This window comes from Camelus bactrianus, chromosome 30, assembly GCF_048773025.1.
Source record: "Camelus bactrianus isolate YW-2024 breed Bactrian camel chromosome 30, ASM4877302v1, whole genome shotgun sequence".
In the NCBI taxonomy this organism is placed as follows: Eukaryota; Metazoa; Chordata; class Mammalia; order Artiodactyla; family Camelidae; genus Camelus; species Camelus bactrianus.
Window position 1 is genome coordinate 20,814,332 of NC_133568.1, and position 11,372 is coordinate 20,825,703.

Consider the following 11,372-nt stretch of genomic DNA (forward strand, 5'->3'; position numbering starts at 1 on the left):
AACAGGCGTCATCTGCCTTCCCTTAGCGGCTGGACCTTGGCAGTGGTCCTCCCGGTCGTGCCTCTTGCAGCCAAGCCCGGTGTGGCCTGATTTCTGAGGTCAGTGGGAGGTTCTTTTCCTTGCAGCATTAACATGTTTTCAGTTAGAAGAACCATGGATACAAACAGGAGCCAATTTGATGGCAATATTCTCATTTTCACACAAAGATTAAACAGCAGAATAAATTGTTTGAGCTGCAGAATCACGGCATAATTTAGTCAGCCTGCCCCTGAGCACGCCAGCTTCAGATTCTTGGTGTGGACAACACAGTCTAATGCCTGAGAGAAAAAGGAGGAAAAAGTTTTCTTTGAATGCCATGGTTATGTGTCTTGTCACTGAAGCCTCAGTGCTTCATGTGTCTGGTATTACGGTGGCAAAATTATATTGACTTTTACTACGTGGGGTAATGACTTCACCCCTTTCTGTCTTCAACACCTTTTGAGGCAGGTCCCTTTGTTTCCCCCATTTCACAGATGACAGAATGAGGCACACAGTGGCTGAACCAAAGCCCAGGTTCCTCTGGGCCGTGAATTGCACATGCGAGCTGTCCAGGCAGGAGCTGGCTCAGAAGATGCATGTGTATCCACCCCCCACACTATGTTAGACACACTGTGGGCTTCAAATGCCATTTCTCCTCCTGTTTAAATGCAAACCCCCTGTCTCTTCTGCACTCTCCAGAGAGTTAATGTCCTCCCACAGCATGTGATGGGGCGGGACTGGGTCAAACATGAAAGCCCCAGAACCCTCCTCTGTGGGCCCCAGAGTCGCTAGGAGGGGAGGCTGGGGCTCAGATACTCCTCTAGGGCTCCAATCAGAGACAACCAGGAGCAGGGAGTGGGGGATGGAGTTGGGATGTCTCTCTGTGTGTGTGACTTAGAGAGAGGACCAAATCCTGCCCACCCTCCATTCCCCCAAATGGCTCCATCCAGCTGGATTTGGAAGAAATGAGTAACTCTGAGAGGGACTAGAGGTGGACAGAAGTAAGTTTGTTTTTTCCCCAGAGTAGACTGTACCCTGCGACACAGCGGTGGCAGGGGACAGCCTGTATGTCCAAGGCGTCTGGCCCAGGATCTCCCCTACCACCAGATATGGGATGCTTGAACTGCAGACTGACTTTCCAAGTGGGATATCATGCACATACAGTCAGCTCTCTATATCCACTGTTCCTGCATCCGCAGATTCAATCAATCAGATGGAAAATGTATATTAAGAAAATTCGAGAAACTTCCAAAGAGCAAAACTTCTGTTTGCCCCACTCCAGCCACTATTTTACATTGTATTCATAACTATTGATGTACCTTTCCCATTGTCTGAGGTATTATAGAAACTGAAGGATGATTTAAAGCATAAAAGAGAATGTACATAGGCTTTAGGGCACTTTATACAAGGCCCTTGAGCACTCATGGACTTGGGAATCCTGGGGTGTCCTTGACCCAGTCCCCCATAGGTCTCCAGGGACGTCTGTATTGTAAGGTTCACCACTGAGAAATGTGCAAGTCACTGGATTTTTGTACACTGATTGGGCTGTGCAACAACCAGCATGATCTGATTCCAGAGCCATTTTATCACTCCCCAAAGAAAGTCCTTCCATACTTCTCCCCCAGTCTCTGGAAACCACTAATCTGCTTCCTGTCTCTGTGGGTTTATTTATTGTCGATATTTCCTGTAAATGGAATCGCAGAGTATGTGACCTTCTGTATCAGGCTCGTTTCACGTAGAATAATATCGTCAAGGTTCATTCATGTTGGAGTATAAATTGGTGCTTCATTGCTTTAGAGGACTAAATAGTGTTCCTTGGTATGATATACCAGTTTTAAAACAAATCCATTCATGTGTGGATTACTTTGGGTCTTGTGTAGCATTGTGTGTAAGGCTGACATAAACTCTCATGTAGACGTTTCAGTGTGGACCTACGTTTTCACACCTTAGGCATATGCTTAAGAGTGAAATCTCTGGGTCTTTTGGCAAGTCTATGTTTGATTTAGAAGAACTGCCCGACTGCCGTCCACAGCCGCTGCCCCACTTCACGTTCCCACCAGAACGCAATGAGCGTCCGGAGGCGTGAGTTCTGATTCTCTGCACCAGGCCCTGTGACTGTCGACGGTCCTGTCGCTGAGTCTCTTCTCTGCACGTCACGCGTTCTCAGGAAGTGTCACCTACAGTGAGGTCCCAGAAGCCCAGGGGATGGAGACACGCTGTGAAGGGAGAAGGGATCTGTCTTCTACAACTGAAAGCTGTTTCTGCCGATCCCCCTGCCCCCAGGCTCTGCTCTTCTTAGGTCGCTTCTGTCTGTGGGTATAACACCTGAATGGGACTGAAGGAAAAAGACCCCTGAGCTGTGATTAGGTAAGGCTGAGGGAGGGTGTAGAGTATTGAGTCTTGATGAAGAGGTCCAAATCAGAAGGCAGTGGCAGGAGACAAGTCCTTGGATGAAAAACTACAAACAGAACGACCGGGAGCTTCTGTTCAGGGTTGGGCCGCACGTCACCGTCACAGAGCAAGTGGAGGCTGTGAGTGGGAGGGAGATGGGTTTCTTTGGGCTCAAAGAGAAAGAGGCCCGACCCTAGAGGAGCAGAAGCAAGAAGCTCAGCCTGGAGCATGAGGGAAAGTTTGCGGGACAGAGCAGCCCAGATGGACTAATGGGAGCTACTGGCTAAGGCTGATTCGCCCTGTGGCTGAATCACGAAGGTTTGTCATGCGGTTTGTCTTTGAGAAGAGGTGTTGATTGATAAGGACCAGGAATTTGGTTACATTGAAAGAGAGTTCATTTAAATATGAAACCATGTCATACTTCTCCACCAGTCCTGGGGTTGAAAAGTGCTCCTGGCAGGTAATAGATGAGTTATGACACGCTGATGTCGTACAGCGTCACAGAAGACTCAGCAAGTGTCACAATGGTTTCCAGGGCGGTACTTGGGGACCTAAGCCTTTTGTATTTTCTGCATATGCACCGACATCATTGTCTCCAAGAATCCAGAACCCAATAAAACTTAAGGGGAAATTACCCTTTCAGGACACACCCTGCTGTTTCTTATACCTTTACAGGTTGGTGAAGAAATATGTCCTGTCTTCCTAAACCTTCCTTCCTTGTGAAGGGCGGGAAGATTGTCAGCGTTGTTAAGTTGCACAACCTAGGAGGCAACTCCCTCTTCTTTGCTTTACCTTGGCCTTCCTGTCAGCTGCCAAGGAACCTACTGCAGCTTCCTCCTTTTCCTAGGACTGTCCCTCTCCCTCCTTGTTTGTCTGAAATAACTGTATGTCTCTTGATATTTTCTCAGCGGTAGCCTCTCAGTCCTCTGTTTTATACTGTGAAACCGCAAAATATTGTTCCCACTGCCTTTTCTAGCCAATATCCCAGTGTCCCTTTTAAAGTTTCTGGCCATGCAGGTAATTTACCAGGTTCCCACCTACCGTCTTGTAAGTTACTCCTCAATATTCACTCATAGACGGTTGCCTCCCCATCATTTATGTGGTGCCCTTCATCCCAAAGGCTTCTAGTTTTCTGGGTGAATTCAAAACTTTTCTTATAGAAGCAACAGATGGAATCCATGCTCATTTTATTTTTTTCAGATTTTTTTAAACATTTTTTTATTGAGTTATATTCATTTCACAATGTTGTGTCAAATTCCAGTGTAGAGCACAATTTTTTCGTTATACATGAACATAGATATAATCATTGCTTTTTTCTCTGTGAGCTACCATAAGATCTTGTATATATTTCCCTGTTCTATACAGTATAATCTTGTTTATCTATTCTACATTTTGAAATCCCAGTCTCTCTCTTCCCACCCCCTGCCCCCTTGGCAACCACAAGTTTGTATTCTATGTCTATGAGTCTGTTTCTGTTTTGTATTTCTGTTTTGTGTTTTTTAGATTCCAAATATGAGCAATCTTATATGGTATTTTTCTTTCTCTTTTTGGCTTATTTCACTTAGAATGACTTTTCCAGGAAAATCTATGTTGCTGCAAATGGCATTATGTTGTCAGTTTTTCTGGCCTAATACTATTCCATTGTATAAATATACCACTTCTTCTTTATCCAGTCATCCACTGATGGACATTTAGGGTGTTTCCATGTCTTGGCTATTGTAAATAATGCTGCTATGAACATTGGGGTGCACGTGTCATTTTCAAGTAGGGTTGTGCCCAGGAACAGATTCCTGGGTCATAAGGTAAGTCTATTCCTAGTCTTTTGAGGAATCTCCATACTGTTTTCCACAGTGACTGCACCAAACTGCATTGCCACCAGCAGTGTAGGAGGGTTCCATTTTCTCCACAGCCTCTCCAGCATTTGTCATTTGTGGACTTTTGAATGATGGCCATTCTGACTGGTGTCAGGTGATACCTCACTGTAGTTTTGGTTTGCATTTCTCTGATAATTAGTGATATTGAGCATTTTTTCATGTGCCTATTGATCATTTGTATGTCTTCCTTGGAGAACTGTTTTTTTAGGTATTTTACCCATTTTTGGATTGGGTTGTTTGTTTCTTTCTTATTAAGTCGTATGAGCTGCTTATATATTCTGGCGATCAAGCCTTTGTCGGTTTCATTTGCAAAAATTTTCTCCCATTTCATAGGTTGTCATCTTGTTTTACTTATGATTTCCTTTGCTGTGCAGAAGCTTGTAAGTTTCATGCTCATTTTATTTTACATCACTGTTGTAGTTGAATCTCTTCGTTTGTGAAAATCGTGTCGAGTTTTTTGTTCTTTTGTTAATTGGATCCATGATGTTTCTTACCTATTTGAATATATTCTTTCTATACAGCAATATTAATATAAAGCAATATTAATTATTGTTGGTGTTGGTGTCCACAGTATTAATGAAGATGGAAAATTGTAAAAGTATAAAGAGATTTGATTCCCTAGGACAAAGATGTGCTGGGAACTTTATTTCCCTTCTCCAGTTTCTCCCTTCACTCTCTCAACCTCCTGTGGCCCTTGGTGGCAGGGATGCACAAGACATAGTCAGGGTCCTTGTCCTCTGGGGACATTGCATTTGGTCAGTGGGAGGCAGCAAGGGAAGACTCCCAGCTGGATATGGTAGGGAGCTTGGTCACTCGACTTCTTGTCAGCTGGGTTGTTAAGGGGTGGCTGACATTCCTTACCAAAGGCCACAGGTCTTATTGGGCAGCCTTTTCTGCAGCTACAGCCACTTCCTCTGGATTTTGGTCACCAGACCTGCCTTTGCCCTCCAGGTCCTGGGGTGGCACTGTCTCCCTGCTTTTGCTAGACCTGGAATGCTTCACCTATTCTCCATCTATTCTCTTAGCCCTGACCAGACATTGTATTGTCCCTTTATTATTAATCTTCCTTAATTACCCATTTGACTGTGACATTTGATAGACCCTTGACTAGTACAGTGAGTAAGTAGCTTTAGGAAAGACATCTTCAGATGGAATTTGGGGATCGAGTTGCCCATGTATTGAGAAGCACCTGCTGAGGGGAAATGGGGCACAGGTGTATGGCATGTAGTAGCATCAAGTGGTTAGTGATGGAGGGAAGACAGGAAGTGCAGGTGGAAGACAGGTGTTGGGACATGCGTGGCTGTGGTGCTCAGCTGTTATAGTGACAATGATGATTAACATGATTGTGGGATCAGCTGATTTCTTGTGAAGGGCATGGGAAAGTCATCCAACAGAAATCTGAAGATGATTTTTTTATGAATCTTAAGAAGTAAATCTTGACAAGTATATATGTTTGCAGTAATAAGATGCTTAATCTTTCTCTGTAAGGAAAATATAATTAATGTAAACATGAGATTAACACCAGGAATGCTGATATTTGTTAAAAACTAAGGATTGGTGTGATGTAGAAGTAGAGAATTAGTATGAAATGCTGATGAAAATGTTAGTTATTACAAGCAACTTGGTAACCCTTGTTGATACTTGGTTAAGAGTCAGCAATTCTCTATTTAAACCTGAGACCTGGATACCCTCACATGTGGTGCTCAGGGATACGTGTATTGAGGGTTAATGGCAGTACTGTCAGCAATGGTAAGAAGTAGAGAAAATTATGACATTTAAAATGGAAGAATAAGGAAATCTAATTACCATGGGTTCACACAATAGTATATCTGACAGTGCTGAACATAAATGAATCAGATATTCATGATTGATGATTCAAACCTAATGCTCAGTGGAGAAAAATGCACATTGAAAACAGATGCATGACTATCTTTGTTGCTTTGTGGGTGGGGAAAGTGGGGAGACTGGCCACAGACTGAAGTTCTGGGGCAGGAGGGGGCTTGCTCACTGGGGGTCCCACGACACCCACTTGTGACAGGGCAGCTCTGAGAGCCATCTGCTGTCCATGTGGTTTGTTGCAGAAACACTGACAACATCTGTGGTTTGTCCTTTCGGGCTGAGGTTTCCACCACGCGTGCAGATTCCCCATCTATTTCTGCATCCACTGTGGCCTCACCCCATTACACCTCTCAGTCTTTCCTGCTGAAGCCTAGCAGTGACTCCCTGTTAGCCCCCGAGAGTCCCCCTTTACAGTGAATTTTTGAATTATTTGTCACTTGTTGACTCCTCTCCCTTGGATGCTACCTTCAGGTCTCCTCCACATCTCTGGCTTTCTGTCTTGCACTCCCTCTCCACTGCCTCCCTTAAGTGCAGGCTCTTTGCTTTTCCTGGGCGCCCACCGCAGGCAGGCCCTCTGTGCTTACCTGGTCATCTAGCCACTGTAACAGCTTCAATCCAGGCGCTCCCTAGTCCATTTCCCTCACCTTAGGGCCCCTCCTTTCCCTCCCTCCCAGCTCCAGGCTCCATCCCTCTCTGACGTCTCCCACCTCTACTGCCATTCACACAGCCCTTGCTTCCTTTTAGCTTTGGATTGATACCTAAGATTTGCATTGATTGATATCTTCCATGAACGAAGGATTGATTAAAGTCCTCAGGTAAAAAGTATTCTGTAACTTGTCACCTTATCAATAAAATGACACTACCTCCCCCCTCTTGTGTTACGGGGCTCTGTTACTGTTTCAGTGGAATAAGTGTGCTTTTTGGACACAGAGAGATTTTTTTCGTCCCGCATCTATCAGTAGCCAGGAATAACGGATTGTTGACTTCGTACATTTTGATGAATGCTTCTTGAAGATTCAATCTGAATTTAGCAATGGTTTTATAGTATATGTGATCATATTTTTCTAGCTTCTTCAGTGATCCATTCTGTATACAGTGGGTCCTTAGTTACTTCGTGTGACTTCGTAGTGGGTTAAGTGAGGGGTCTCTAACACAGCGCTGGATGCAGGGACTCAGTGACAAGGGAGGTGTGCCAAGTTTCCCTTACTTTTGGGTCAGAAGTGATTTCCAAAGCCTCATGCCCTAAACCAAACTCTGAGACCATCTCATCACCATAAACTTGTCATCTTATTACCTCTGGAACCAACCTCTGTGATCCAAGAAATGATCTTGGTTTTAAGATGCATCTCACCCGGCCTGCCAGGAGCAGTGTCGTCACGTCCCTCAGTTTCTCAGTTGTTCAAGATAAAATTTTACTGACCACAATGCCATGAACCTGGAAATCAACAACAGAGAAACAAAGGAGAAAAAAAGGAAAGCATGGAGATTAAACAATATGTTATTGAAAAAACAATGGATCAATGAGGAAATCAAAGCTGAAATTAAAAAATACCTTGAGACAAATGATAATGAAAGCACAACCACTCAAAACCTATGGGACACAGCAAAGGCAGTCCTAAGAAGGAAGTTTATAGCGATACAGGCCTTCCTCAAAAAAGAAGAACAATCTCAAATAAACAATTTAACCCACGACCTGAATGAATTAGAAAAAGAAGAACAAAAAGCCCCAAAAAGCAGCAGAAGGAAGGAAATATTAAAGATCTGAGAGGAATTAAATACAATAGAGATTAACACGACCATAGAAAAAATCAACCAAACCAAAAGCTTGTTTTTTGAAAAAGTAAATAAAATCGACAAACCTCTGGCCAAACTCACAAAGAAGAAAAAAGAGAGAGCACAAATTAGCAAAATAAGAAAGGAAAATGGAGAAATTACAACAAACAAAATAGAAATACAGAATATCATACGAGAATATTATGAAAAACTATATGGAACCAAACTGGATAACCTAGAGGAGATGGACAAGTTTCTGGAAACATACTGTCCACCAAAACTGAATCAAGAAGAATCTGAACACTTGAACAATCCGATCACTAGAAAGGAAATAGAAATAGCAATTAAAAACCTCCCTACAAATAAAAGTCCAGGACCGGACGGTTTCACCGGGGAATTCTACCAAACATACAAAGAAGAACTCATACCAGTCCTTCTCAAACTCTTCCAGACGATTGAAAAGGAGGGAATACTCCCAAACTCATTCTATGAAGCCACCATCACCCTGATACCAAAACCAGGCAAAGACACTACCAAAAAAGAGAATTATAGGCCAATATCACTGATGAACATAGACGCCAAAATCCTCACCAAAATTTTAGCAAATACAACCCAACAACACATAAAAAAGATTATACATCATGACCAAGTGGGGTTCATCCCAGGGACCCAAGGCTGGTTCAACATATGCAAATCAATCAATGTAATACATCACATCAACAAGAGAAAGGACAAAAACCACATGATCATCTCAATCGATGCAGAAAAAGCATTTGATAAAATTCAACACCCATTTATGATAAAAACTCTCGCCAAAGTGGGTATAGAGGGAACATATCTCAACATAATAAAAGCTATATATGACAAACCTACAGCCAGCATAGTACTCAATGGTGAAAAACTCAAAAGCTTCCCACTAAAATCTGGGACAAGACAAGGATGCCCACTATCACCACTCCTACTCAACATAGTCCTGGAAGTCCTAGCCACAGCAGTCAGGCAAGAGAAAGAAATAAAAGGGATCCAAATTGGAAAAGAAGAGGTAAAAGTGTCATTATATGCTGATGACATGTTACTATATATAGAAAACCCTAAAAGGTCCACACAAAAGCTACTAGAGCTGATTGAAGAATTCAGCAAGGTAGCAGGTTACAAAATTAACGTTCAAAAATCAGTTGCATTTCTTTACACTAACGATAAATCAACAGAAGAAGAAAGTAAAGAAACAATCCCCTTTAAAACAGCACCCGAAGTAATAAAATATCTGGGAATAAATCTAACAAAGAGGTGAAAGAATTATACACAGAAAACTATAAACCATTGAAGGAAATTAAAGAAGACTTTAAAAAATGGAAACATATTCCATGCTCTTGCATTGGAAGAATCAATATTGTTAAAATGGTCACACTGCCCAAGGCAATCTACAGATTTAATGCAATCCCTATCCAATTACCCAGGACATATTTCACAGAACTAGAAAAAATCATATTAAAATTCATATGGAATCATCAAAGACCTAGAAGTGCCAAAGCATTACTGAAGAGAAAGAAAGAGGCTGGAGGAATAACTCTCCCAGACTTCAGACAATACTATAGAGCTACAGTCATCAAGACAGCATGGTATTGGTACCAAAACAGACATATAGACCAATGGAACAGAATAGAGAGCCCAGAAATGAACCCACAAAGTTTTGGTCAACTCATCTTTGACAAAGGAGGCAAGAATATACATTGGAATAAAGACAGTCTCTTCAGCAAATGGTGTTGGGAAAACTGGACAGCAGCATGTAAAACAATGAAGCTAGAACACTCCCTTACACCATATACAAAAATCAACTCAAAATGGATTAAAGACTTAAACATAAGACAAGATACAATAAACCTCCTAGAGGAAAACATAGGCAAACCATTATCTGACATACATTTCAAAAATTTTCTCCTAGAAGAAATAAAAGCAAGAATAAACAAATGGGACCTAATGAAACTTACAAGCTTCTGCACAGCAAAGGAAACCAGGAATAAAACAAGAAGAAAACCTACGGAATGGGAGAAAATTTTTGCAAGTGAAACCGACAAAGGCTTGATCTCCAGAATATATAAGCAGCTCATACGACTCAATAAGAAAAAAATAAACAACCCAATCCAAAAATGGGCAGAAGACCTAAACAAGCAATTCTCCAAGGAAGACATACAAATGATCAAAAAGCACATGAAAAAATGCTCAATATCACTAATTATCAGAGAAATGCAAATCAAAACTACAATGAGGTATCACCTCACACCAGTCAGAATGGCCGTCATTCAAAAATCCACAAATGACAAATGCTGGAGAGGCTGTGGAGAAAGGGGAACCCTCCTACACTGCTGGTGGGAATGCAGTTTGGTGCAGCCACTATGGAAAACAGTGTGGAGGTTCCTCAAAAGACTAGGAATAGACTTACCATATGACCCAGGAATCCCACTCCTGGGCTTGTATCCAGAAGGAAATCTACTTCAGGATGACACCTGCACCCCAATGTTCATAGCAGCACTATTTACAATAGCCAAAACATGGAAACAGCCTAAATGTCCATCAACAGGTGACTGGATAAAGAAGAAGTGGTATATTTATACAATGGAATACTACTCAGCCATAAAAACCGACAACATAATGCCATTTGCAGCAACATGGATGCTCCTGGAGAATGTCATTCTAAGTGAAGTAAGCCAGAAAGAGAAAGAAAAATACCATATGAGATCGCTCATTATGTGGAATCTAAAAAACAAAAACAAAAACAAACAAACAAACAAAAGCAAAGCATAAATAAAGGACAGAAATAGACTCATAGACAGAGAATACAGACTTGTGGTTACCGGGGGGGTAGAGGGTGGGAAGGGATAGACTGGGATTTCAAAATTGTAGAATAGACTACACTGTATAGCACAGGGAAATATACACAAAATGTTATAACTCACAGAGAAAAAAATGTGACAATGAGTGTGTATATGTCCATGAATAACTGAAAAATTGTGCTGAACACTGGAATTTGACACAACATTGTAAAATGATTATAAATCAATAAAAAATGTTAAAAAAAATTTACTCTCATAGGTACCAGCAATTATGTCTTACTGGCCAGGAAACTCCTGACCTTGAAGCTGTCCCTTGAAATTATATATATCAAGATCACACATAAATGAAGGCATGGGGACAGTGAGACTAATGGGAATTTTGCAAAATGACGTATTTGAAATTTTGACTATTTTCCAGTTTGCATTCCTCTGTGCATCAAAGCAAAAGTTCATTTGAATTGCTGCTGAACACTAAATATGAATTTTCTACCTCTGAATTTACTTGTAACAAATTCTCTTCTATTCTTTCTGATGCTTATTTCAGGCACAAAAGTACCAAAAATATTGTGAAAAAGAATATGAAAATGAATATATGTATGTTCATGTATGAGTGAAGCATTATGCTGTACACCAGAAATTGATACAA